This window comes from Xenopus laevis, chromosome 3S (assembly GCF_017654675.1).
Source record: "Xenopus laevis strain J_2021 chromosome 3S, Xenopus_laevis_v10.1, whole genome shotgun sequence".
In the NCBI taxonomy this organism is placed as follows: Eukaryota; Metazoa; Chordata; class Amphibia; order Anura; family Pipidae; genus Xenopus; species Xenopus laevis.
This window is the reverse complement of record NC_054376.1, coordinates 49115813-49143334: the sequence shown is the minus strand read 5'-3', so window position 1 is coordinate 49143334 and position 27522 is coordinate 49115813. Positions and strand designations below refer to the sequence as shown.

At 40.6% G+C, this 27522-nt stretch overlaps 1 protein-coding gene and 1 pseudogene across 1 annotated transcript in view; one reads left to right on the top strand and one right to left on the bottom strand.

Moving 5' to 3' along the window:
• The window catches only part of fsd2.S (fibronectin type 3 and SPRY domain containing 2 S homeolog), a 32784-nt gene extending 25107 nt beyond the window's left edge, over positions 1 to 7677 (bottom strand). The window contains exons 1-2 of the mRNA XM_041588278.1: positions 7311 to 7677; positions 6754 to 6961 (exon numbers count right to left, since the gene is read on the bottom strand). The gene's annotated coding sequence lies outside the window, so the exon portion shown is untranslated. The remainder of the gene's footprint in view (positions 1 to 6753; positions 6962 to 7310) is intronic.
• LOC108712317 lies at positions 4033 to 25874 on the top strand (annotated as a pseudogene).
• The last annotated feature ends 1648 nt before the right edge of the window (positions 25875 to 27522 follow it).

Genomic DNA, 27522 nt, shown 5'->3' with positions numbered 1-27522 from the left:
ACCACGACCTTTGATAAATCTGCCCCCAAGTATGTTTATAATCTGAATTATTAGCTAAACTTAAGCAGGTGTCTGTATTGAATGTAAAAGTAATTTGCACTATTACAGCTAATTTAAACAAGCCTTCATTTGTATTTGACTGTCCCTAGACCCATATAGGGGTTGTTGTGTATAATGAACGATGATTTCCCCCACGGATCCCTTGCTCCACCCTGGGCACAAGAATGTCTATCATATTAACACAGCCACAAGGAATCTCTAGGAAATTTTAATAAATGAGAGCATGGCGCTTACCAGATAATGGTCTGAAGTATTTTTTTTTTATGACAATTGTTGGTCAAGGGTCAGATGTAAGCCTTTCCTCATACCTTTAAAGGGATACTGTCATGGGAAAAAATTTTTTTTTCAAAATGAATCAGTTAATAGTGCTGCTCCAGCAGAATTCTGCACTGAAATCCATCTCTCAAAAGAGCAAACAGATTTTTTTATATTCAATTTTGAAATCTGACATGGGGCTAGACATTTTGTCAATTCCCAGCTGCCCCTGGTCATGTGACTTGTGCCTGCACTTTAGGAGAGAAATGCTTTTTGGCAGGCTGCTGTTTTTCCTTCTCAATGTAACTGAATGTGTCTCAGTGGGACATGGGTTTTTACTATTGAGTGCTGTTCTTAGATCTACCAGGCAGCTGTTATCTTGTGTTAGGGAGCTGTTATCTGGTTATCTTCCCATTGTTCTTTTGTTTGGCTGCTGGGGGGGGGGAAGGGAGGGGGGTGATATCACTCCAACTTGCAGTACAGCAGTAAAGAGTGATTGAAGTTTATCAGAGCACAAGTCACATGACTGGCGGCAGCTGGGAAATTGACAAAATGTCTAGCCCCATGTCAGATTTCAAAATTGAATATAAAAAAATCTGTTTGCTCTTTTGAGAAATGGATTTCAGTGCAGAATTCTGCTAGAGCAGCACTATTAACTGATTCATTTTGAAAAAATTTTTTTTTCCCATGACAGTATCCCTTTAAGTATTGCTAAATAAAGAAAAGCCAAATATGAGAAAGACTCACTGAACAATGGCACATGATGTACAAACAGGTGCATGTGCCTAAGACTATAAACAAAAGAGAAGTTATTTATACTTTTTCTTATAACCATCAGGCTTGCACAAACTGCACCATCATGACATAATAAATGATACACTAACTAAAATGTTTTTATGTTATGTTTTAATGTTTTATTTAAAGAAAATACATCCCAAGGCACAAGCCTTATGTTTTAAGCAGCTCAAAACCATAGGCTATATATGTGATTATGTTTGTGGCAGCCTGCTGTTTTGAAATAAAGTATGAATCCATCATATCTCCCAGCTTCTACATTCTCAAATAAGAGACAATATAGACCGGGGGTGTCCAAACTGCGGCCCAAAGGCCACATGCGGCCCAGGATGCATATGAATGCGGCCCAGCTTGGTTCCCGAGGAAACGTCATGTTGCAAAGGATTTAGGAGATGGGGGGACTCTGCCCATTGCCCAGTTAGTAATAATAATATAATAAGTCTTATTTAATATCCAGGTGTCCCATATTCCAGTTTATAGCTCCATCTGGTTATCCAACTGGCATTGTAGTTCTTTTCTGTGCATTTCCTTTACTTTTACAAATCAAATGTGTTTGTTGTGTGGCCCCAGACAAATTTTTATTTTTCCAATGTGGCCCTGCGAGCCAAAAGTTTGGACACCCCTGATATAGACCATAACCCCAGGCCAGGAGGGGCTGCTGGAAGATTCCATATAGACAGTCATTATTTAATGGGCTGTGGGAGACTCTGTGTACTTGAAATGACAGGGCTTAAAGAGATACCAACACCAGAAATTAAACCTTTTTTGCATCTATTATAATATTGGCTTTGCGTGCTACTTAGAATTTTGCTATAAAGTATTGGCCTGATGCTTTTCTATTACCTGTCTGACTCCCTGCGTTGATCTATGCAGGGGCTGCCATATTTATGAAGCAGGAGTCCGTTAGCATTAGAATCTTAAACTGCCAGGTTGAGATGGGACAGTCAGGTTGATAAAACAGTCAGGTTTAGGAACTTTAACTAACAATTACTTACAAACACAGACCTCTCAGAAAAAAAACGATCAACATGACCTATAGGTAACTTTTAGGGGCAAATTCACCAAGGGTCGAATTTTGAGGGTTAATTAACCCTCGATATTCGACTGGGAATTAAAATCCTTCGACTTTGAATATCGAAATCGAAGGATTTTAGCGCAAATCCTTCGATCGAACGATTAAATCCTTCGAATCGAACGATTCAAAGGATTTTAATCCAACGATCGAAGGATTATCCTTCGACCAAAAAAACTTAGGCAAGCCTATGGGGACCTTCCCCATAGGCAACATTGAGTTCGGTAGGTTTTAGATGGCGAACTAGGGGGTCGAAGTTTTTTCTTAAAGAGACAGTACTTAGACTATCGAATAGTCGAACGATTTTTAGTTCGAATCCTCGATTCGAAGTCGAAGGTCGAAGTAGCCCATTCGATGGTCGAAGTAGCCCAAAAAACACTTCGAAATTCGAAGTTTTTTTACTTCGAATCCTTCACTCAAAGTTAATGAATTGGCCCCTTAATGTACATTCATATTTTTAAAAACTAGTTTTTTAGTGTCAGTATCACTTTAAGTTCAGACCTCCAGTACATGCCCCCGTGCTTCCCAAACCTCTTTTGATTTCTAATGAGCCCCAAGCATTTCAGATATGTGATACAGGACTCTCCCATGAAAATCAGGACCAAGGTAGGTAGTTTTCCTTTTTCTAATGTTTCCAAATCCCTGCAAAATGTAATAAAAATAATAAATTCTTCAGTGCCAAAAAGTACAGCACTGGAATGCTTTAATTTAGAGTAGAACAGGCCCGGGGTCCCACCAGGTTTTTGATTAGAGTCACTAGCCCAATACACTGAGAATTTGTTGTCCTTTGAGTGTAGGGTTGCCACCTAGCCGGTATTTTATTTTTTATCATTACTGTTCCTTTAAGTCCTCAACAGCTCTACATAAACCTCCCATCCTCCAATTGCAGTTTGTTAGGCTTTGCAACTTAGAGGAGGTAATTAGTGGGCTAATACTTTGTTTTTAATAACTTTTTTCATTCGCAGGATTTTCACTCTTTAATGCAAGAATTAGCAGAGAACAGATATTTCCTAAATAAAATAGGCAAGAAGGATGTTCATCCCAATGCCTGTTCATTATATACTGAGTTAACACAAAGAATTAGTGTAATTACATGTGCGCTATACATCACAATTAGAAACTTCCCTTTTAAGAAATGCAGCTTTTCAGACTTAGCTTTGAATTCATGAACTGCATTGTTAATGACCTTTGTGCACATGAGAATCACTAGTATAGCACTGAGTGTTTGTGACCTTTCCAGTTTACAGATAACTGGCACTATAATTAGAAACAAAGACTTGTAACATCTGGCAGCGCAGTGATTAGCAGAGAAAATCCGACGCCTCTGTGCTAATTCCTCACTATCACAAACCCAGCCACAGGTGCACTATTAATAGACATCAATAGGCTCAAACATTCATTCTTTAGGGTAATGGCATAAAAGGAGTTTTATCACCAGTAAAAAAAATCATGCTCCCTGCAGACAAGATGCCCAAAAAAAACTTTCATTTTAAAGGCTTGCAATCATGTGTTCAAATCTGTTGAATCAGATAATCGAACTAAGCAATACCTTCCACATTTTCAGCTGGCTTATAGCAGGCAATTTCAAGTTTTTTCACTTCAAAAGTATTTTCGGCTATTTTGTTGCTCACAGTACAATATAAATCCCCATGTTCCTTTGCCCTTATAGTCTGCATTTCTTTATCCTATAACTTGTAATCCTTCTAGATCACTAGTTCTCACCATTCTAACTGATTCCCTCGTCATAAATTTTCATTGGTTGAAAACCTAAACATTCAATCAGCTTAGTGCTATGGCACAAGTAATGTTTTGGTCGCTGGCCGGGGTCAAAATGCTCTTCTCCATTGAGGATGGGAACCACCTTGTGTAGCTTGGGACCCTTTATGGCTGCTCACTTGTGCCAAGACATGTTTCGATGTAAGAAGTTAAGGTCACACTACACTGGTGATAATTGGTCAGTTATGGAGCAGGTGTTGGCTTTGACACATATAATGTATTTTTAAATAAAAATAACACTACATGATTTACGTCCTTCTAGTTTGTTTCTAGTGCTGCTGCAGGTTGATAATATGTTTCTATAAGTGCAATTAGACACTAACACACACACAGGATTGAGCATGCCTATGCATTAGTATTGCCTACTTGGATGCCCCAATGCATTAGTAAAAGCCACAGCAACTGAAACTGGTCATAAAATAAAAACTGCAGATCAGTGGCTGAACTAGCAGGGGTGCAGCGGGTGTGATGGACCACATCACTGCAGGCACGAATCCTGTACAAAGATAGCTTCCAGAGAGCAGGTAGGGGGTCCTGGGGGCAAACAACTAGTTATGTTATCGCCACAGACTTGACTGGTGCCCACCAGTTGGCTGGTGACATATATATGTCCAAAAATTGGCCAGATATTTTTTGGTAGCTTTGGCAATTGTCAGTGCGCTACTTTTCCAACTGATCTCCATAGGACCCCTATATGACCTTATCATTGGTCTGGGGACAAAAGGTTCAGATCAGCCCAGATTCACCCCTAGCATGGCTGGTCAAATTGGGGACAAAAGATCCAGTTGTTGGTAAACCTGTCCCATGGGGCTTGAAATAGTTCTGTAGCAGAATACAGGTATAAACTTCATAATTGTACCCGAATCTTAGTAATTGTTTTAAGACTACTGTTTAGGATTTTTTTTTCCTCTTAGATCCTTCATCAGCACAAAATGCTGACAAAATGAAATCTCTGCTCAAAGTTTATGAGGAGGAAGACGATGCCTTTATGGAATTAGTTACTGTGGCAACCCAGTTTTACCAGTACTTACTGCAGCTTTTCAGTGATATGAGCAGTGTCGGACTGGGGGGAGGGGTCTGGGCCCTCGAGGCTGCCGCATCAGCCCCCCTCCTAAGCCGCAAATCACCCCCAACCCCCCCACCTACCTGTGCTCCCCATTTCTACGATCAGGTAGGGGGTGGGGGGCAGGAGGGCAGGCAGGCTGTGTGCAGTGGGTCTGGGCCAGCGGGCCAGGAGAGCTGGCGGATCAAAGCCCTCACCCCATCCCCAGCCATAAATCACCTCTGCCCTCTTTCACATCCCCTGCCGCCTCCCCCCGCCAGCACATACCGGTGCGCATCAGACGAGGGTGATGTTTTTAGAGTGCATTCGGTGTAGACAGATCTGGGCCAGCGGGGCCAGGAGAGCTGTCGGATCAGGGCCCTCCCATCCCCTTCAGGTCCCCTCCTAAACCGAAAATCAGCCCTAATCCCCCCTAACCTGTGCTCGCCATTTCTACGATCAGTCGGGGGGGGGGGGGGTCAGGAGGGCAGGCAGGCTGTATGCAGTGGGTCTTCCGGCACAGTCCGACACTGGATACAAGAGAGCTTGTAATATTGTACAAGCTAGAAATATTGGTAGGAAATTACTTCCTTTTATCTGTATTTTTATAGCATTTTATAGAGGGAATCCTAAAGGGCTTTGTTTACTGAGTATTTTAAAGTAATTATAGTCAAAATGATTTATACGTTCAATTGTATGTGTGCGCAATTGTATGTGTCCAAATAGAGACTGAGTGTTTGAGCTTATGGGCTACTGGTGCAGGTCAGCTCTTCTTTTTGATGTGCTGAAACAAAAAACAGAGGAGAAAACAGGACTATTGCATTTTCAGAGTAATGATCTTTCTGAATTGTTTCCTACACATCAGTTGTACTTAATCATTGTGTCAGAAGTCACAATATACTCTGCATCTGGAGATTATACCTCAGCAGAGTTACGTGTGCTTAGAGGCCCATGTTTTAGATCTGTGTTTTATAGTCATCTTTATTAATTGCTTTTAGATATTAATAAAGGTTGCAAGGAAGCAAAATGCAACAAATGCACATTTAAGATAAATTATTTTGACTTTCCCAAATTTATATAGGAGTGCTCCCTCAACTCTGTACTGCAGAGATAATCTTGAGCTGCTTGTTTACACTCAGATATATTTTGGAAGTGACATACAATTCCTTTTTTTCTTCTTTGTGTAGCAATCCCTTGAACTGGATGACCTGGGGCCTAAAAGAATAGAAGCTCTTCAGAAGGAAGTAGATAAATGGGATGCAAGAGTAGAAGAAGCTGTGTTCTCGATACAGAATGTATCTGTCCGTTATTTCAAAGAAACTTTAAAGGCTTTGGCAGGTAAGAAAGAAGAACATTTTTCATACTTACTGTAATTTTCTTTTCCTGGTCATCCCTATGGCAGCATAATAATAACCTTTGGGTATGCTATCTCCCTGTTGGATAAGCAGAAGAAAACAACACGCCTCCCTTACCCATAAGTACCTCCTCTTCCAACTCCCCTCATCGTAGTATTAAGCACAAACAAGCTAGGGTGGGTATGCTGCCATAGGGATGACGGTAAGTATGAAAACAATTTGCTTCTTTCCTGGTCACCCCTGGCAGCATAATAATAACCTTTGGGTAATACCCAAGCAATAAAACACAAAGGGAGAAGAATATAACATGCTGAATATGCTTAAATCAACAAAAGCTGCAAGGACAGACTGTCCAAACAGAACCTCTGAAAAATAATAATCTAATTAATAATGCTTACAGAATTATGAGATGATGCCTAGGTAGCCACCCTGCAGCCTCTGAAGAGACTTCTGCTTCTGCTGCCCAAGAAGCTGCAACACTCCTGGTAGCATGTGCCTTCAAACCTGAAGGTGATGGTCTGTCCTGCTCTGTATACGCCTTGGAAATAGCTTTCATAATCCAGCTGCTCCAGGTTCTCTTAGGTGCAGGTTCCCCTTTTCTTGCACCTGTTGGAATAATGAATAGTCATCTAGATTTCCTAACTTCCTCCGTTCTTTGAATGTAAGCTTGGAGACACCTTTTGACATCTAAAGGACTCTCTTCTCCATTGAAGAACAATGAGCTCATTAAAGGACCAGTAACACCATTTTTTTAATTTAAAAAATCAAAACTATACCCTCCAAATTCTACCCATGTCCTACTGCATGTTATATATTTACCTTGGGATAAGCTAAAAAGTCAACAAAAAAAAAATCACTTCCACGTTCTACAATACATTTTGGAAAAAGGCGATATGGTGACCAGCAGCTGCAGCTCTGTATGTATGTGCGTGCCCCTAACAGCTCTCCTACTCACATGACTTCCATACAGGACTGAACCTGGAAGTGGCTTCATTTTCAGAGCAGCCAGCAGAGTATTCAAATGGAGACATTCTCCTCTTCTGTGCTGGGGGGGGCGAGGCACACATGATGGGCTGCTGCAGATCATCACCTAAGGGCTGGGGGAGAGGCACACATGATGGGCTGCTGCAGAGATCGCCAAAGGGCTGGGGGAAGAGGCAGACACATGGAAGGGCTGGGGGGAGAAGAACACGTTGAAGGGCTGCGGGAGAGGAATAAATTGTAGGGCTGCTTGCAGAGGAAGACGGGGGTTTCAATACCACCTTCTCCTCATGGAAAACTGTAGAGTGCTGATCCACAGACAAAGCTGGGGGGGTAGAGGCACAAACGGAAGGGCTGGGGAGTGGATCACGGAAGGGTTGGGGGGAGAGGCAGACATACGGAAGAGCTGGGGGAGAGGAATAAATGGGAACTGAAGAGAAGGCTGGGTGAAGGGAACAGTGTGCTGGAACAGATAGGAGCATGCTGACAGCACAGAATATGCTTACGGGTAACTAGTGGTTGCTATGTGACGTCACGAACCAAGAAGTTGCAACCTGAAGAACAGGAAGAGGCTTACGGTGGCACGCAGGCAGGGGAAAAGAAGTCTTTCTACTGCTGCAAGATTGCCGGGCCCCTTGGTCTCCATGAGAAAACTGTGGTTTCCATTTTTTCAGCTTTCCTTACTAGAAAGCATAATGCAGCTGCATATTGGATTTTACTAATGTAAGTACATTGACTGGGACTGCGTTCTCTAAAAGGTGTTACTTGTCCTTTAAGATGAAAATTAGACAATACATTTGGCAAAAAAGACAGGGCAGGTTTCAATACCACCTTCTCCTCATGGAAAACTGTATAGGGCTGATCCACAGACAAAGCTTGCAGCTCTTCAACTCTTCTAGCCAATGTCAAGGCTACCAGTAAAATAGTCTTTAAAGACAATGGACAAAGGGAATCTCAAGAATCCGCTAAAAGGTGACCTTGAGGACCAGAGGAAAGACTCATGGAGGAGCAATCTTTTTCAATGAAGGTCTGATCCGCAGAACTGCTTTTAAACTGAACAATTAGAAACTCCTCTGCCCATTTCTTGCCTAATACTGCAGATAAGGCAAACATTTTCACTTCAAATAACCGAGACTCGATCCATAATCCAGACTAGACTGAAGAAAATCTAAGATCTTGGAAGTAGAAGGGTTCAGGGGATGCCCAAGCCACAGACCATGAAGCAAAATCCTATGATAAATGAAAGAAGTACACACTTTCCTGGCCTTCGTAAGTGTTTTGACCACCTGGTCAGAGCAACCCTGTTGCTTCAGTCATAACTTTTAAATCTCCAAGCAGCTATATTAAAGGAGAAGGAAAGGTTAAAACTAAGTAAGTCTTATCAGAAAGGTCTATATAAACAAACCAGTAAACCCCCAAAGTAGTGTTGCTCTGAGTCCCCTTTCAAAAGAAACACTGCATTTCTTTCCTTCTATTGTGTACACATGGGCTTCTGTATCAGACTTCCTGTTTTCAGCTTAAACCTCATTGCCCTGGGCAAGAGCATGCTCAGTTTGCTCCTCTTCCCCACCCCCTCCCTATTCTACTGTAATCTGAGCCCAGAGCAGGGAGAGACTCAGGCAGGAAGTGATGTCACACCACATTAATACTGCAGCTCCTATTCTAAACAAACAGAGAGTTTCTAGAGCTTTTTACTCAGGTATGGTAAAGCATTCTACAGAATAAATATAGCATTCTAGCTTGCACTATTGCAGCTAATCTATTGGCAATAAAATGCCTCTGTAGCTTTCCTTCTCCTTTAAGGGTAACTGGATCCAGGTGCAGGCATGATCCCTGAATTAATAAATCTTTCACCACTGGCAACTTTAAAAGTGATCGGATCATCAGAAGCCTCAATAGTGGATCTCATGGCCTTTGTGGCCAATCTGGGAGAATTGCTATAGCATCTATCCGAGACAAAAAGTATCTTCTTCAGGAAATTAGTGGAAAGCATGGAAATATGTACGCAGAGAGATTTTTCCAACTCTGCGATAGAGCATCCACAGCTCTTATCGATGGAAAACGGTAGAAGAAAGTCTTGATCTTGAAATCTGAGACCATCAGATCTATCTGGGGAAGGCCCCAGTGAGCCACAATCCACCAAAATACCTTTGGGTTCAGCTCCCATTCACCCTTGTCTATGACTGTCCGACTCAGAACTTCTGCCTGATAGTTCAAGACTCCTGGAATGTGGATGGCTGTGATGTCCTTTAAATGGAACTGTGCCCAAGCCCTGATTGGATAGTTTTTTTAAGAGCATGAGGCTGCCTGTGCCTCCCTGCTTCTTTATATATGACACCACTGAGGCATTGTCAGACCTGATCTTCACGGACAGTCCCATCAGGTTTGGCCTGAGAGCAGTCAAGGCTTCCTGAATCGTTCTCAACTCCAAAATGTTCGACGGCAGGTGTGACAAAACTTACTTCCACACCCCCTGGACTTTACACCTTCTGTATGGGCTCCCCAGCCTGTGCCAAATGCATCGGCAAAAACCTCTATCCATTGAGGTTCCACCAGGGAAAACCCCTGGAAAAATTCACTGGGTCTTGCCACCACACCAGATGAAGGCTAGAGATAGATAGATTTTCTGTGACCAATCCTTGAGATACCGATTCCATTGAGCCAGGAACCACCTCTGAACATGTCTCATTCTCCACCTTGCCCACTTCACAATATTGATGGTAGAAATTAGAGGACCCAGAAACTCATGAGTTCACTGTCTTGCAAAGAATTGAGATTTTGGAGATGCTTTGCCTCCAAGGTAACTTGAGAAATTCTCTGCTGGGGTAAAGAAACCAATCCCAGCCTGGTGTCGAAAAGAGCCCCCAGGAATATAATCCTCTGTGTGGGTACTGGTTGACTCTTCTCTTTATTCAGAAGCCAACCAAAATGGATACGAGTTGACCTCACCAACAGTACTTGGTTCTTGAGCGTCTGTGGATGTCTTGCTACAATTAGAAGATTGTCTAAATAATGATAGAATTCCACTTCCTCTTTCCTCAGCTTGGTAATGAGCACCACTAACACCTTGGTGAAGGTTCTTGGTGAGGTAGAAAGGCAGGCAATGAAATTGAAAATGGAGACCTTCCCAGGCAAATATTAAAAAACACTGATGCTCCTCTGCCACAGGAAGGTGAATATATGTATCCATTAAGTCGAGAGAAGCTAATTAATCACCTGTGTGGGCAACCAACTTTATCGTGGCAAGTGACCCCATCTTGAATTTCTGATGTTTTAAAAACTTGTTTATACATCTGAAATCTAGAATAGGCCATAGATCTCCTGATGTCTTTGTAACTAGGAAGAAGGGGAAATAAAAGCCTAGACCCCATTGCTGAGGGGAAACTGGCACAATTGCCTCCTTGGAAAGTAGTGGAGATATGTAGTCCTGAAAGACTGAATAATCAGCTCCACTGTTTCTTGCTAAAGAAATGAAGAAATTGGAAATAATATTGTCCAAGATTTACCAAAAATACTCTTAGGGAAGTTTACATAAAGTATTTTTTTTCAGAAGTAAAACTAAATGTAGTGGTATATGAGATATTACGGGCTGCCAATCTTGATAAATCTACTGTTGCCGTTAGACAAAATTCTGCTGCTTTCTTCAAATCAGAAATTGCTTCACAGACTGCCTCCTTAGAAGAATTCTCCATCACGGCCTGTTCAATGTTCTCTGCCAAAACAGACATCACTTTAAACAAAAATAGCTGCAACTGCAGTTTACAAGCAGCTCCTGCTGTTAAAAATGCTTTTTTTAAATTCCGTCTGTCCATTGGATGCTTTAAGGCTGAAATGTCGTCAGTCAGAAGTGCAGACGTTTTAGCCAGACAGACCACTGGAGCATACACAGTTAGCGGATTTTCCCAGATCTCCAGGTACTCCTTAAGAAAAGAATAAAGGTTAAAAAAATGTTATTCTCAACAGGAATCTTTTTCTTCATCCACTCCTGGTCAATTATGTTCTTGATCTCTAACAGCTGAAGAAGTGAAAGAATCAATTAGTCTCAAACCATTTTGAACTTTCAGTTTCCTCCTCAGAGGAATGGGATTCATAATCCTCTGAAAATAAGGAATCTTAAACAACAGAGGTAGAAGGAACAGGTTCTTTAGAAACCATAGGTTGCCTTAGTGTATCAGCTACAGCGTCTTTGATCCACTGCATAATAGACCGCTGATTGAAGGATATAGTAGAAGTGAAAGCAGGCTCTCATTCTTTATCATGCACAGCAAATTCCTGAAAGCATGTCTGCAAAGTCTCTAATGCTTTATTGCAGGATGCCCTACAGCAGTGATCCCCAACCAGTAGCTCGTGAGCAACATGTTGCTCTCCAACCCCTTGGATGTTGCTCTCAGGTTCCTCAAAGCAGGTGCTTGTTTTTAAAATCCAAGCTTCAAAGCAAGTTTTAATTGCATAAAACTTAGTATAGTGCCTAAGTACAGCCTCTTGTAGGCTGCCAGTCCACATAGGGGCTACCAAATAGCCAATCATAGCCCTTAATTTGGCACCCCAAGGGACTTTTTATGCTTATGTTGCTCCCCAACTCATTTAACATTTGAATGTGGCTCACGGGTTAAAAAGGTTGGGGACCCCTGCCCTACAGGGTCTGAAATCTGCACTCTCCTCCCTCATGTGCCGTTTTTTTTAGAAGCAGCAGGAACAGGGTCACTAAGGCATAACAATAATAAATGAACAGCTCTTTTCGCAGAACCCTAAAATAAAATATAAGTATGTTGGTAGGTCACTCACCCAGTAGATTGTAAGGCAGCACGATTGCTAGCAGCCTGATCCATGTTGTGGCACTGTAAGGACTCCATTGGGCACAGAACGCTGAAGCCACGCTGTTTAAATCAAAAGACCCGCCAGTGACGTCATTTCCGATATGCGACTGCAGGTGGTGCCAGAGCACCAAAAAGGTATGTATACAAACAAGCCTGCCCTGGCTGCAGGGGCCTCTGCACAGTAATATATTGGCAGAGCTTGTGTGGAGGTTGCTGTAGAACTGCACCCAGTGATTGGATCAGGGCCGGAACTAGGGGTAGGCAGAAGAGGCACTTGCCTAGGGCGCAAAGGCACAGGGGCGCCAGGCACGTACCTCTTCTGACGCCTTCCCCTAGCTCTGACCGCTGTGTTCAGAAGCTGTGGCTGAAGTTCTGCATAATATATGGTCTTCTGCGCATGCGCACGCTCGCATTTTCTGCGTATGCGCACTCGCGCTTTATTGCCACTCGTACACTTCTGGGCATGTGCGAGCGGCGGGGGCGAAGTACTTGGCCGGGTTGCCTAGGGTGCCCGACCGAGTAGGCCCGGCACTGGATTGGATTACAAGAATCCATGAGTGCCCTACCTACAACTGCTTTGTTTGAAGAAAACAAAGACGAGGGGAGATGGAGGAGGAGGTACTTATGGGTAAGGGCTCTTACACACGGCCGTTCCGACCTGCGCTCCCCTGCATTCCGTTTTTTGGCGTTCAGCCGCAGGGGAGCGCAGGAATAGACGCAAGTCATTATTTGAAATGGGGCTGTACTCACTCAGGCGCGTGTAGGCGCCGAACGCAGGAAAAATGCAGCATGTTGCGTCTGAACCTGCGTTCGGCGCCTACACGCGCCTGAGTGAGTACAGCCCCATTTCAAATAATGACTTGCGTCTATTCCTGTGCTCCCCTGCGGCTGAACGCCAAAAAACGGAACGCAGGGGAGCGCAGGTCGGAACGGCCGTGTGTAAGAGCCCTAAGGAAGGCATGTTGTTTTCTTCTGCTTTCTTCTACAGGAAACATGTTTGCTGGACGCACTGTTAATTTGCTGTGCTTACCTTCAATTAACCGATGCACACCAGTAACAAAACAATGAGCCACTGCACAGGAACACTGGTTTTAACAGACCCACACTGTTGGATGAAGATAAGATGTAACATGCAGCATATTCTCTGCATTCCGTGTGATTTTGTGGTTACAGTTCCCATACAGGAGAATAGTCTTTAAAAGAACATGTAGTCTGCAGATAAATGCAGCGTTGAAACTGTTTTCCCCACAGGCCAGTGGACCTAGTTCACTGAGAGAGTGCCTAATATTTTGGCATCCCCAAGTGAAATATACTTTACTTCCTGCATTCCTGTACAGTGGAAAGTACAGTGAACTGTCACAATGTATTTTGAGTACATTTGAAATATGAAGTTGTATGAATTTGTTACTGTCTTATTTGAATAGAATTTCCCTACACATAAGCACCTCTGCCGTCAGCAGCTTCTGGCTCTTTCTGGGTAAATGTTGCTCCTTTATATTCCTTTTTCTCCACTATTTCAAATCACTGCTTTTAGGCAGTATTGAGTTACAGGTCTATTATCTTGTAGTGTAAAAGCACAGAAATTGTAGTAACTGGTAGATATAAAATATTGCATGGCTAATGCCGCTAAAATGTTTATCCAGCACTAAATGATTCAGTGGTAATTTGTAGCTAACAGCTTTTTTGCAAGATTCTTATTAGTGTGTTTACAGCTTTGCCTTGCTAATGTTTTGTATGCTTCAAAAGCAATGCAGAAACAAATGGAGCAAGATGGAAGAAGATTTGGGAAAACCACATGGGCATTGGCATTGCCCAGACTGGAGAATCTAAAGTCCATGTTAGCAAAGGAAACACTCCAGTACATGCGATCCAAAGAGCTGTGTTTGAATCAGAGGAGGGCAGAGATCAAGAGAAATGTAACCTTATGACTTCTGTTATGTATTACTGTCAGCATTCACATGTCCAGTACCTTGCAGCACTCTTATTGGAAGAATAATCCACAGCATTTCTGTTTGGAAAATGGCCTCTAACATTTAATCTCTCCCAAAAATTAAATGAATGTAATTCCAAATCTATATTATGAAGACTTTGGAGCCTATTCATATCTTACTCCAGATTTCTAGGCTGTGTTTATTACACTATTGGTTCATTTCATTTGCAGTTGCTGTATTTTATATAAAATATTGAAAACTGTGAATTATTTCTTCTAATGGCCACAAAACAACAAGTTCAAAATACTGCACATATACAGTATGATTGTTGCTTGGGGCAAGATATAGTCCTTGCAAAATGTATTCATTACCTTGGAAGTTTTGCCGGCGGAAGGTAAGGAAGAAGAGCAGGGAGCGGGTCTGGGCCTACGGGCCCGCGCCACACATGCGTGTGTGCATGCGCACGTGCATACATTGTTGCAGCTTGAGACCGGGGCCCAGGAGGTAAGGGGGAGGTGTGGGGAGCAGGTCTGGGCTGGTGGGGACCAAAAGAGCCTGGGCCCACCATTTTATTCCCAGTGTCCCGCCGACCCCGTCCGACCCTGGCGTCACACAACTATTTAAATGGAGATCTTCTGTGCACATTGCACTTTAATTGATTGTAGTTTAAATAAACATTTATCTGGAAAGTGTAACCTCTTGTGAGTCTGTATCATAGTGTAACCTATGTCATGAAGGCAAGGGAAAACTCCAAACAACTTGGAGAAAGGTGATTGAAAATGACAACTCAGAGAATGGGATGCTAGAACATTTCCAAGTCACTGAATATCTCTTTTAAATGAGAACGAAACCCCTTTTATTAACATCCCCTACCCCCCCTACTCTACATAGACCCCCCCTCCCTGCTCCCCCCAGCCTAGGTGTTACCCTGGGTAACAGATTCAGAGTATCGGCATTCTCAGGCGCCAGGTAATATTCGTGAAGAGAGTGGCATATCGGCGCATGAGTAATTGATGCAATCTTCCGATCCCGAACAACTGCGCATTCGCGGAAAGCCACAGAATTTGCTGAAGCGCTGGAAGAAGACCAGAAGATTACCGAAGAGAAGAAAATGGTCGCCCATGAACTCTGATGCCCTGAATCTGCAACGAGGGGTAAGTAAAGAGTTAGGGGCATTTACCCAGGGTAACACCTAGGCTGGAGGAGCAGGGATTGTGGACTATGTAGGGTAGGGACTTTTAATGAAAAAGGGTTTGGTTTTTCTTTAAATAATTTATAAAGGAATGTAATGATTATTGCAAGAACTGACCATACTACATAACCGTGAAGGAATCTTTTTCTGTTGAACGGTGTAAAAAAATCCACTGTAATACCATTTTTGAAATCTTCAAAATCAGTGAATACTTTTTATATGGACCCATAATAGTGCATAGAGTAAAAGCAAACCAATGCTTAATTAACATTAATGACTGACTGAATAGTGTTTTACAACTCTACCATTCCCTTGACAGTTTTCTTTCACAAACTGGCTGGGATCTGGGCAGCAACTTACTCTGTCTGATGCTTGTTGCAAATTGCTGCCTGTTTGCAACAGTTCTACTCTTTGCAGGAAACTTCGAGCAGTAATTATCACCCAATAACGCACACTGGTGTGTTTTCTGGTGATAGTCTGCCATGAGAGGTGATCAGCAGTGCTTGAATGGGGCAGTGCTTGACATTGGGTAGTGCTTTGATTGGCTGTACATGTAAAGACAAACGAAATTCTTATATTCCCAGGGCATTGGACAGATATTAAATAAAATACAATTGAGGAAATTTAATAAAACGTCGCAAAGAGCAAAACAATTACCACAATGTAATACTCTTCCTTAAACTGTTATTACATTTGGGAATAACACATTGCCAACTTTTAAAAAGTGCTTGAAGGTGCTGTAATCTTTTGGAGCAAACAACAACTTTTTCAGTAAGAAGTTTTATTACATTCACTGTGCACTGGTGCTACCTATAAAGTTCGCAAACCTTTTTCCACTGGTCGCTAAACAGGTCCGGATACGCAAAAGCTATATTAAATTCGCACGAAGGCAAATATGTTCGCACAGAGGCATAACATTTCGCATTGCGAATATTTTTACCGTTACCGACTTTTATTACATTCCTCCAATATGTCTTTAGTGAATATAATAATGTGTTTTTATCCCTATCCTTAGGGTTAATTGGGCTTTTCCTCTAAAAAATATAATACTAACTAAAGGATATAATTAATTTTGCCCTGAAAAGTAAACAGTGCCTTTCTATAAAGGCTTTAGTATTTCTGTACATGAGAATCACAGTTATTTTAATTTGCTGCTTTTCTTTTTATTGTGGGATTACTGAAAATTGGAACCCACCAGGAAAACACTAACTTTTCAATCACTTTTTTCCATGTATCTAATTGCAGTAATTCTTTCCTGTAATTCATAATTGCTGGTGTTTTTCTTGTGATGCAGCTGATATGATTGTCCAAAAGTTATATTGGCAATGTGTTATATGCAATCACCTTGCATTGTTTTGTGTGGCAAAGACTAGTTGCCTCTGTCTTCACTATAATATATTGATTTTCTTACTGACTTTTTTTTTAGTTCAAATGCCCCTTGCAAGTTCAACTATTGGTCAGGGCCTCACCTTAGCTAATAAGGATACAGATATATATATAGGGCCTTGTTTATTTCATAAGATTACAATTCTAGTACCCCCCTTAGCTCATTAAGTTACAGATAAAAAATATTGGTGTATCAGCCATTCAGCCGTATTTTTAAGAAATGTGAAGGCATAGAATATAAGCAGCCAGCTGCTGCTTTCAGTAACTGAAATCACTAAAAAATGTTAATTTATGTATTTTGGAATATTGTTTAGAATTAGATTTTCTTTTTTTATGTAAAAAAAACTACTTTTGGGTGGAAATTGCATAATTACCACCTCTTTCACAGACTCTTCTGTCTCAGATAAGAAGAAAGTGAGATTGGATAATAGATATGTAGTGAATAATCTACCCCGTACTGTTATTTATAAAGATATTATAAGTCACGGAGGAGTTATGTGACCATATAAAAGCACGAGGCCACAGGCCACATAACTTCGAGGTGCTAATAATATCTTTATAAATTTTAAGTAGGGGGTACATTATTGATTAATTAATCTACAGTTTCTCAGTTTCCTGTCTATGCTTTTTACAAAATGTGATACTTTTTTTTACTGTTGATTTTTTCTTTCCCTGCAGCTCTTTTAGGGGGGGCTATGTACCTGTATTAATTTTGGTTTCTTCACATTCTTTTGCAGGAGCTTGCTCTGTGTTGTGTCATTCAGCTTCAGCAGAGATAGGGGGGGGGGAGGCAAGGGAAGGAGAGGAGAGTAAGATTTGAGATAGTGGATGGGAGGGGGGATCGACTTGCGATAATGGACGGGAGGGGGAACAAAAGTGGACAGGAATTGTGTGAGGAAGGAAGTGACACCAGGGAGGCAGCTGCAGGAGACGTGAGAGTGAGAGGGAGGAAAGAGAAGCCAATATATGGGAGGCTGTGAAACAGGCGGAGTGTGTTTCGTGTGTGGGCGTTTGGCGATTGAAAGCAAAACTGGCGGGAAACAAGGCTAGGGGAGAAAGCAGCAACTGCAAGTGCTGTCTCTTTAAGCCTATAAACGGTATGTTTTGACGTATAGTGGATAAAGTAACTTCTAATATCCTCATATTTTGCAACTGGGGGTACTTTATTTATTATAATACACAAGTTTTAGTGAGTCATATAAGGATATAATACACAAAAGCCATGAATATCCTGTAAATTATATCCTTATAAACGGTGAGTTCTGGTGTCATCAGTTATAAAGGGTGAGTTCTGTCACATGACTCATTGAAACGTGTGTATTATAATAAATAAAGTACCCCCAGTTGCAAAATATGAGGATATTAGAAGTTACCTCGGAGTTCCATGACCTGTATAAAAACACTCTGCCTTTGGCCTCGTGTTTTTATGTGGTTATGAAACTCCTCTGTAACTTATAATATCCTTATAATTTACAAGAGGGGGTACTTTATTTATTATAATACACAAGTTTCAGTGAGTCATGTGACAGAAATGACATCAGAACTCACCGTTTATAACTGATGACATCTGAACTCACCGTTTATAAGGATATAATTTACAAGATATTCATGGCTTTTGTGTATTATATATATATATAGATAGATAGATAGATAGATAGATAGATACATGATCCATGAATTCTGAGATGGGATATGTGCTGTTTGGTAATGCATGTAATGAAAACAATAGATCTGTTTGTAATGAACAGTAGAAAAGTAGAAAAGGAGGAGGAGGAGAACAAGTGGTGTTTTCCATAGATTTTCCATATAGGATTTGCTTTGTAACAGGCTATTATTTTAATCACCAGATGGAAAGCCTTTGTAATACAGAAGGTGCTATGATGTGCTTAGACAAACTTGAGCTTCAGTATTATGAGACATAGCTGGAACTTTATGATGACCAGTGTGAGAAGTATGAAGAAATGCTGCTCATAGCAGAGCTGGACACCCTGCGGAGGACTAAGTATGGGTAATTATCATACTGTGTTAGTACTTGGTTACTAAAAAGTTAGTTATCTATTAAGACTGGAGTGACTGAGTGTCTAACATAGCAGAACAGAACACTACTTCCTGCTTTTCAGCTCTCTAACTCTGAGTAAGTCAATGACGTGAAGGGGGGCCACATGGGACATAACTGTTCAGTGAGTTTGCAATTGATCCTCAACATTCAGCTCAGATTCAAAAGCAACAGTTATGACCCATGTTGCCCCCTCAAGTCACTGATTGGTTACTGACTGGTAACCAATCAGTGGAAACCAAGAGAGCTGAAAAGCAGGAAGTAGTGTTCTGGCTATTATGTTAGACATCCAGCCACTCCAGCCTTTATACATTACTAACACTAGAATCATATGAACAATGCCAATAGAATCATATGAACAAGAAATCATACCAGTCAATCTCTTTGCTTCATAGAAATGCACAGTTTAATGTAGCCAATCACAATGAAACCAAAAAAGCGTAGAGGCTGACGAATCCTTGGACTGTGATGCCCGCTGCCAATAATACGACTCTGAGCTGAAACTGCTGCTGTTGCAACAGATAGAAGCAGAAGCCAAAGCATCCTGCCAGCAAAAGCTACAGATCTCTCTCCTGTCAGCAAAGAATGATGGGTAAAATAAACAGTATTATGGGATATTTCCTGCCCCTTGAGAATATTCTGGTGAGAAAATACTTTTACGCCACTACATAGGTGGCGGTAATATATTGCGAATATTCTTGCGTAAATTTTGTCTTTTGCACATTTCGCTGTTTAGTAAACCAGGCTTTAATGTGTACGTAGCTTTATTTTCAGCGAATGCGATAACTGGCGAAAACATATTTTTGCGCAAGAAAATTTGCAAATTTATATTTACCGCAGGTTAGTAAACTGGCGAAAACATATTTGGCGACAAATTTGTCTATATTTTGTGCGAATATTTTTATCGCGCTTTAGTAAACGGACCCCTATATTAGAAACATTGTTTATTTTGCACAGCCTATCTATTTACCCAGTTTTTGTTTTTATACTGAACAATTGCTTTAAGCAAAGCATAAATTTAGCTGACAGATTTTTTTTGTTAAATCCAAGTTCTTAACATTTATCTTATGGGTCTCAGGTTAAGTCTTTTAAAAGGATGTGTTTCACCTATGTTTTAGCATTGAATCACATACATCATAACAGGGATTCCACTGAATGTATTAAAAAAAAGTTTGTTTATAATTAAATTCACATTTCTAAGCCACTTTCCACTTGATATTAAATATATTTTAAAGTAATTTAAAAATGTAATTGCATTTAGCAACAGTATCTGTTGATCTCTTACTTTTCTCACTACTCATTGCAATTAAATGATATATATTGGTAGTTGTCTCTTCTCCAACCTAGCCTGCTTTCCCTCAAAGCCTTGCTGTGATTAACATTGGGGCTCATTTTTGAGACCAAATCACTAATGTCCCACATAGCTGAGCTGATTTTAGTTCCTTTCTTAGTTCCTTAAATGGGTGGTTCAAACACTTTTTTACAGGTGATACATTTGTATATCTTTGTCCCTGCTGAGCAGAATGCCTTGAGCTTAATTAAAGGCTGCTGGATTCTGAAAAGCAGAATTGATACAATAATTGCTAATATTTCCCAGATACTGCTCTGATACTGAGAAATGTATAACCTAATTGTATTAACTTTTGTTCAGCCTCTTTACTATTCATCATCCACTATAATTTCCAAAATGTTGCCTGTTTGATTGAGTAATTAAGCCCAAGCGACCAATTCCATTCTTAACAGGTGCACAACAAAAATATAAATTATTGAAAAGCCACACCAATAATTGAAAACCAATTGTCTTATAATATCACTGTTGCCAAGCATTGTCTGCTGGCACTAATTTGTAACTTTACATCCTATGTTCCATCTTCAGAGCTGTAATTAGATGCACTAGAACAGGGATCCCCAACCTTTTGAACCCGTGAGCAACATTCAGAAGTAAAAGGAGTTGGGGAGCAACACAAGCATGAAAAATGTTTTGGGCTGCCAAATAAGGGCTGTGATTGGCCATTTGGTAGCCCCTATATGGATTGTCAACCTACATTGAGGCTCTGTTTGGCAGTACATCTATTTTTTATACAACCAAAACTTGCCTCCAAGCCTGGAATTCAAAAATAAGCTCCTGCTTTGAGGCCACTGGGAGCAACATCCAAGGGGTTAGAGAGCAACATGTTGCTCACGAGCTACTGGTTGGGGATCACTGCACTAGAAGGTGCCTCTTTGGCCAAATTCCACAGTTCTCACCTAGTTAGTCTGTATTGCATCATTTCAATAATATGTTAGGCAGTATTCCTGTCTACGAACTAAAACCAGGACATTGGCGTGATATAATATAGCTAATGTCATGTTGGTGGTATACTATGATACATGTGAAGACCCCCAGGAGCTTCAGGTGTATGTATTCGGTGTCTGGGAGGCTTAAGAAGAAAACTCAGCAACTGGAAACTAAACGTGGGAACATATGTGCCTGGCGAGCTTTGCTGAGGAACAAGCAAGTTCTAGTTGTTCTATTATTTGGCATTTAACGCACAAGACTAAAGTTAAACCTTTAGTATATGTTTCTCCTTTGTGAAATATGTTCTGTGTCTAAGCTGGAAGCACAGTTCAGTGAATGGGACCAAATACAATGTTTTGCAAAGGCTCCATAACTACCATTTGCCCTGTTGCATTGTTTTATTACAAGGTTCTCTGTGCATAGAGCTGCTGCCACAAATATGCACTAATATCTTATGAATAAGATGCTGATCCAGCTAGGGAATAGCACCAACACTTATCGTGCTGACATTTTTTGTAGCTTTCTTTCTGCACCTCTGCTATTAATGATTAGTTTTTTTTGTTTGCTTTTTTTTAGTTCTGTGACACATGACATTAATTGCCTGTGGAAGAGGCAAGATCAGGTCAGTTTCAGGATTGGGCAATCTGAAACCCTCAAGATGTTGCATAACTAAAATTGCAAGGATGTCTAAAGCTGGCCATAGACGCAAATCGAGGATTCGTACGATTTCCGGACCGTGTGTGGAGAGTCCCGACATTTTTCGTCCGGCGGAGATCGGTTGTTTGGTCGATCAGACAGGTTAAAAGATTTCTGTCGGCTGCCGATAATTTCTCTGCGTGTATTGCTGATCTTACAGTTTTCAGTGGGAGACTAGTTTTGTCGGACTTAACTTTCGTACGATTGCTGTCAGGGGCAGAACATCAGCTGATCTGTTCTTTTACTACTGTATTTGATCTGAATGATTAGTGGCAGGTCAGGAGATGGGAGATCGGATCTTTGCGTCTATGGCCAGTTTTAGATTGGTCAAATGGATTCTTTTGGGAATAATGGTTGCCAATCCTGTATTACCTTGCTGAAAGTTACCCAGTTTAGAAAAAAAAAGTCTTTGTTTTTTTGTGGCTTGCAATAGCTTTACAAGTAGGAGGTCAGGAGTAGAAAAAGAAACATAGAAGAATAACAAGTAAAGTCTGGTATACCATGAATAATCTCAGCATTTCTAGTGGACAGTAAAGTTACTGCTGTTTCAGAGACGAAACAGGGAAATATTGCCATATATGCCCCATCCTAAAACTAGCCCAAGTTTGGTTAGGCAGTTTGGCAGATTTTAACAATACTTCCTGACCATCTGGAGATGTTTGGCTAATCAGCAGCATTTCAAATGATACCTCTGGGTTATCTGTCCTGACTGAAAACTATCATTGGTTAGGAAGGTAGTAACTACTGCTGTTCCGATACAAATGTAAAAACGGCCACACTTGGGTTTCACTTATAACATCTCTTTGTTCGCCTCTTGGCCAGTTGGTTGGGTAACAATCCGGTTTATATGTGACCTGATTCCCACCTTAACAGATAAGAGATAATTGGGGAAAACAAGCAGAACTATCAATGCTGTGTTAGTGATACCTTTATTAGAAACCAGGGAAATCATTGCAACAAGAACAGTATACATTCCTCTCTCATAATCTAATATGAAGGGTATAGGGTTACATAAATCAAACCAGAATACATTTAAGATGCAACAAGGGTCATTTTAGGAATCTTTGAGGATTACAAATGCTCAGTCATGAAGGAGCAGCATGAATGGCAGCTGTGGGTTTCTTGTATAAATCAAGATCACTTGCTTTGTATACAAAGATCACTTGCTTGTTGTGTTATGGGATGGAGTTATGCAGAGCAGTATTGTGTTCTGCTTGTATATTGAACTACATCAGGCTGGGGTTTGCTTTTTTTATCTCACAATCAAATTGTCTTTCAGTCAAATTGCTTTATTACAAAATAAAGCAATACAGCCAGCAGGCCTGTGGCGACACTAACATATTTCTTTCTGTTTGTATTTTGAATCATTTTCTCAAGGTGGAATAGATTTTATTTCACTTTTCTGTTTTGTTAGAATTCATATTGTGTGGGCTTTTAAATTTGAGCGAATACGTATAAATATAAAAGATGAAATGATATAAGTGCAAGTATTGTTTTGAGAGTTATCAATTAGTCACAGTTCATAATGCCTGGGGTACTAGCAGCACACAGTTTATTTCCCTAGTGATCTTCCAGAATCAATGCAGTCTATTTTATTAATATACCTAATGTAGAGCAGCAGAACCAGTATACGTCTGTGTTAACCCTTTATGTGCCATAGATTAGAAAATCTTTTGCACTGGTTCTTATTTCTTTTAGAGTTACTCCATGCTGGTCAACAGCATTGCATGACCACATCAAAGACCTGTTGCTCTCTCTAACAAGAATCAATGCAGGACAGGTGAATACACAGGTTTGCAGCTGCAACTAAGTCATGCTCCCTGTGTGACCCCCGCAGCTCCAGATAGACTTTGACCTTATTTCTTCAATTTGTTTTTAATATTACTTTTATGCAGATGATATTTAGATGTACAAAGATACTCCTTTCTCTTTCAAGTAAAGATGGCCAAACATGGGCAGGTTAAAGCTGACCATATCGGTCCTTTTGACTGATTCGGCAGCTTATCTTCCCATGTGTGGTGGCGTCTGATGGGTCTCCTGGCTGATATCAATCAGGCAGGTTTGATTTTTCCTGTGATTGAGGACCACATCAGCTAGTTAATGTGGTCCTACGATCCGTCTGTGCTCATTTTCTTCGTATAATCCGAGTGTTTGGCCCTAGAGACGAACTTTCATATGAACCCGATATCACCCTGGCGTTGGTGGGCATGTCGGGGAAAGATCGTTTATGGCCACATACTGTAACCCTGTTGATGGAAGTGCTCTAATATGAAATTTGTACCAGAAAGAAAGGAACTGCAAAGAAGAGCTAACGAGGTCACACAGCCTTGTTAATTAATATATATACTAGATTATATAATTATATTTATTAACAAGGCTGTGCGACCTCGTTAGCTCTTCTTTGCAGTTCCTTTCTTTCTGGTACAAATTTCATGTTAATTTTTAAGAGCTGTCGGCACGTCTAAGATTAAAGGACTTCTAAACAGTGGTGACGGTGTGGAAAAACCAAAAAACCCAATTTGGAGTGCTTTAAATGCCACTGCTGCAACCTGACACTTTTTCCTTCATATTATTGCCAAGATACACCCTTTATTTCCCAAGTAACAGCTAAAACACTAATCCGTGCCCTTCTCCTATTCTGCTTAGATTACTGCCACCTTTTACTAACCAGTCTCCCAGACTCCCAATTTCTCTCCCTTGCAATCAGTTTTAAATTCTGCTGCTAGAATCCTGCTCTCTCCTGCTAGAGAGACTGTTCATTCCCTATCATTCCTGTCTGTTAAGCAAAGGATAACATACAGAATCTTTCTGCTAACATTCACAGTCATTCACTCCTTTGCTCCATACTACATCTCATGTCTTTTCACACCATCCACACCCTACTGCTATCTCTCATCATTATATTTGCTTCTCCATATTCTATCCTTGAATTTGTTCATGAGGAAACACTCTTTGAACAACTTCAAAAACAAACTCAGATCCTACATTGTGGAGCTCTAGAACACTACCTGCCCAGTCCTGGAACTTAAGGGCAATGCCCAAACCTTTGTGCACTTTTGCTTGTATGTTATCCACCCATTTAGATTGTAAGCTCTACAAGTCAGGGATTCCTTCCTAATGTGTATTTTACCACATGGTGCTTGCTCTATACTTATTTATTTAACATTATTTATTATAAGGTTGTCTTCCCTGTGTATCCTACATACAAACATACAATCAATCAGGTTGGATGTTGATAAATGTCATTACTGTTTTTTTAAACACAGGATCAGTGCATGGAGACACAGGAGTTAAAGCTGAAACAGGCTGAAGAAATGCAGAAACACCTTCACCAGCACCATTCTGTGCAGATGGTGAGTAGAGCAGGGTCTATGAATATGCATTTGTCTTCCTGCACCAACCTTCCTATGCTGGGGAGGCATCTGCACCGTAGAGCATATTGTGTGGGTGGTAGCTTATAAGTGTTCTTTGTAACAACAGAAAAGGGAGATGAGGAGAAAAAGAAAAACGAATGGTTAGAGCAGGAGCGTTGGCAGACACTACATCGTTTAAAATCATTCAAACATGTGAGTGTAATAGATAAATATCTCAGTACTTACAGAACTTATAACATGTGCCTGTGGGTATGAAACCTGCCTGGGTAGTATGGCATTTTCACTGTACACTATATTTTTTCTGTAGAAAAGAGAATCACAGTTTGTAATAAAGTCGTCTCGCATACAGTCATCTATGCCAAGCTTACGACAAGGAAAATGGCAAAATTCTAAACCTACACAAGCAGCAAAAAAAGCAGTGGTCAAGCCAACGTGCCTGTTAAGATATTTCTTCCAAATGGAGGAGGACCCGAGTCTAGATTATCCAGTGATGGTGCTGACAGAACAGACCAACACCTTCTACCACCTCCAACTCTTCCCTCTCCTCCACCACTTCTGCCACTGCCCATTCTTCTTCCTCCTCCTTTACCACCTCCACTTGCTTCTCCTATGGCACCATCAGTCCTGCACAAGACACTACAGCAATAACTGTAAAAAAGTCTTCAAATGAGTATTCAGGTAAGACTGGCTGGTAGCTTTCATTTAATTTCCCATTTACAACCATTAACAGTTTAATGAGGAAATAACACAGCAAAGATAATGTTCTTTTTCTATAACTAGAGGACCGGTGCTAGCCATTATTATTAGTATTATGACACCAAACAGAGAAGAATACAGTGTAACCTTGGAAGAAGCATTTTTTAAAATGAAACTATTGTGAAAAGAAATTATTTAATTTAGCACTTTTTTTTAATAGGTAACTTTTTATTATTATTTTCAAATTTAATTTAGCATTTTAAGCCAGTGGGCTGTTTAGACGAAAAGATTCTACGGGGAGGGAGCGTGGAGGAGATGCCAATGGAGGGCAGTGTTGGGTTGAGTTCTCCTTAAACATGTTAAAGATTAACTGTGGTGCATGTACTGTATAACTGGCAGAACAAAGTAGTATAAGGCCTAGTGACAGGAGAGGTATAGAAGTTTGGATCAGTGCATTATGAAAAGAAAATGTTATTGACAGTAGCCAAAGATATAGGATATAAGCCCATGGCATAAGGTTTCTCAGATAACAAAGGGATGTGTATAGGTAGTGTGAAGGCTAGGTTGCCATAATTCGATTCACATGCTATATATGTGTGAAGTTAATTAAAGATTGTACTTTTTACATTTGCAAAACACTGATATTGTCATTTCTGCAATTATGTTGTATAATTCCTTATTCTCAAAATATTTGCAATGGCTTTCAGGTGCCAGATGTACAGTGGTTTTGTCAGGATGAAGTGCAATTTTAAAGGGGAAGTAAACTAACATTATACACATAAATGCATTCAAAGCATGACCCACTACCCTAGGAACCTGTAGCAGTCCAGTCCTGATAAGTCCGCAACTCGTGTGAACACGAAAATCTGGCAATCCAAACTCCAATCCCTCCTTGGTTGAGCTTTCAGGCACTGGAGGATCCTACCCAGTCTTGGCAGGCCTATAGAACTCCCTTTTGCCTACATTTTGCCGTATAGGATTCATTATCTCCACAGTGAAGAAGGTTCAGCAGCAAAACTGTAATCCTGTAATCTGTAATGGCTGACTGAGCACATGCCATTTCCTTTTATATTGTTGCACAGCGACACCTTGTGGCTGCCTTTGGGATCAGCCATGCTGCACCAATCATAAGGGATCTGCCCCTTAGGAAACCCTGTATATACCATGAGGCTCGGACTAAAGAGGAAATTAACCCTTAAGGTCCCTACAAGTGAATGATATGTTTTACATAAATAGTATAGAAAATATTCTATTCTATCATTAGTTATAACATATGAAGCCTTTTTTTCTGGTTCTTTTTGCATTCTGCACATGTTTTAGTAAAATCAGTAAATACAATGACTACTTTAAGTATAAACAATCTTAACTTGGTTGGCTTTCTAAAACCAAGATCGGTGTTGGATTCACTGAGTTCATCCATTATTTTCTGGATTTAGTCTTGCCTTTCTCAGTAGAGTAAATTATGAAATACAATGAACAAAGTAACTGTATATTAGATGTCACAATACTCTCCATGTGCAAGCAGTATGGCAGCTGGAACGTATACTTGAACTTGAAATATACAACCTCCCTTATATATTGAATCTTATCCTTGCACCCCTTAATGGGGATTTTGTAAACATCCTTTGTCTTGGCTTGGCCCTTGCAGATTTTACATACATTATGTCTTCTGCATAACTTGTAGAAAATGGTAGGTGACTAGAAATAACATTAGAAAATCTGGATATCTGTTTCAAAAAGGATATTTTTATTAATACTGG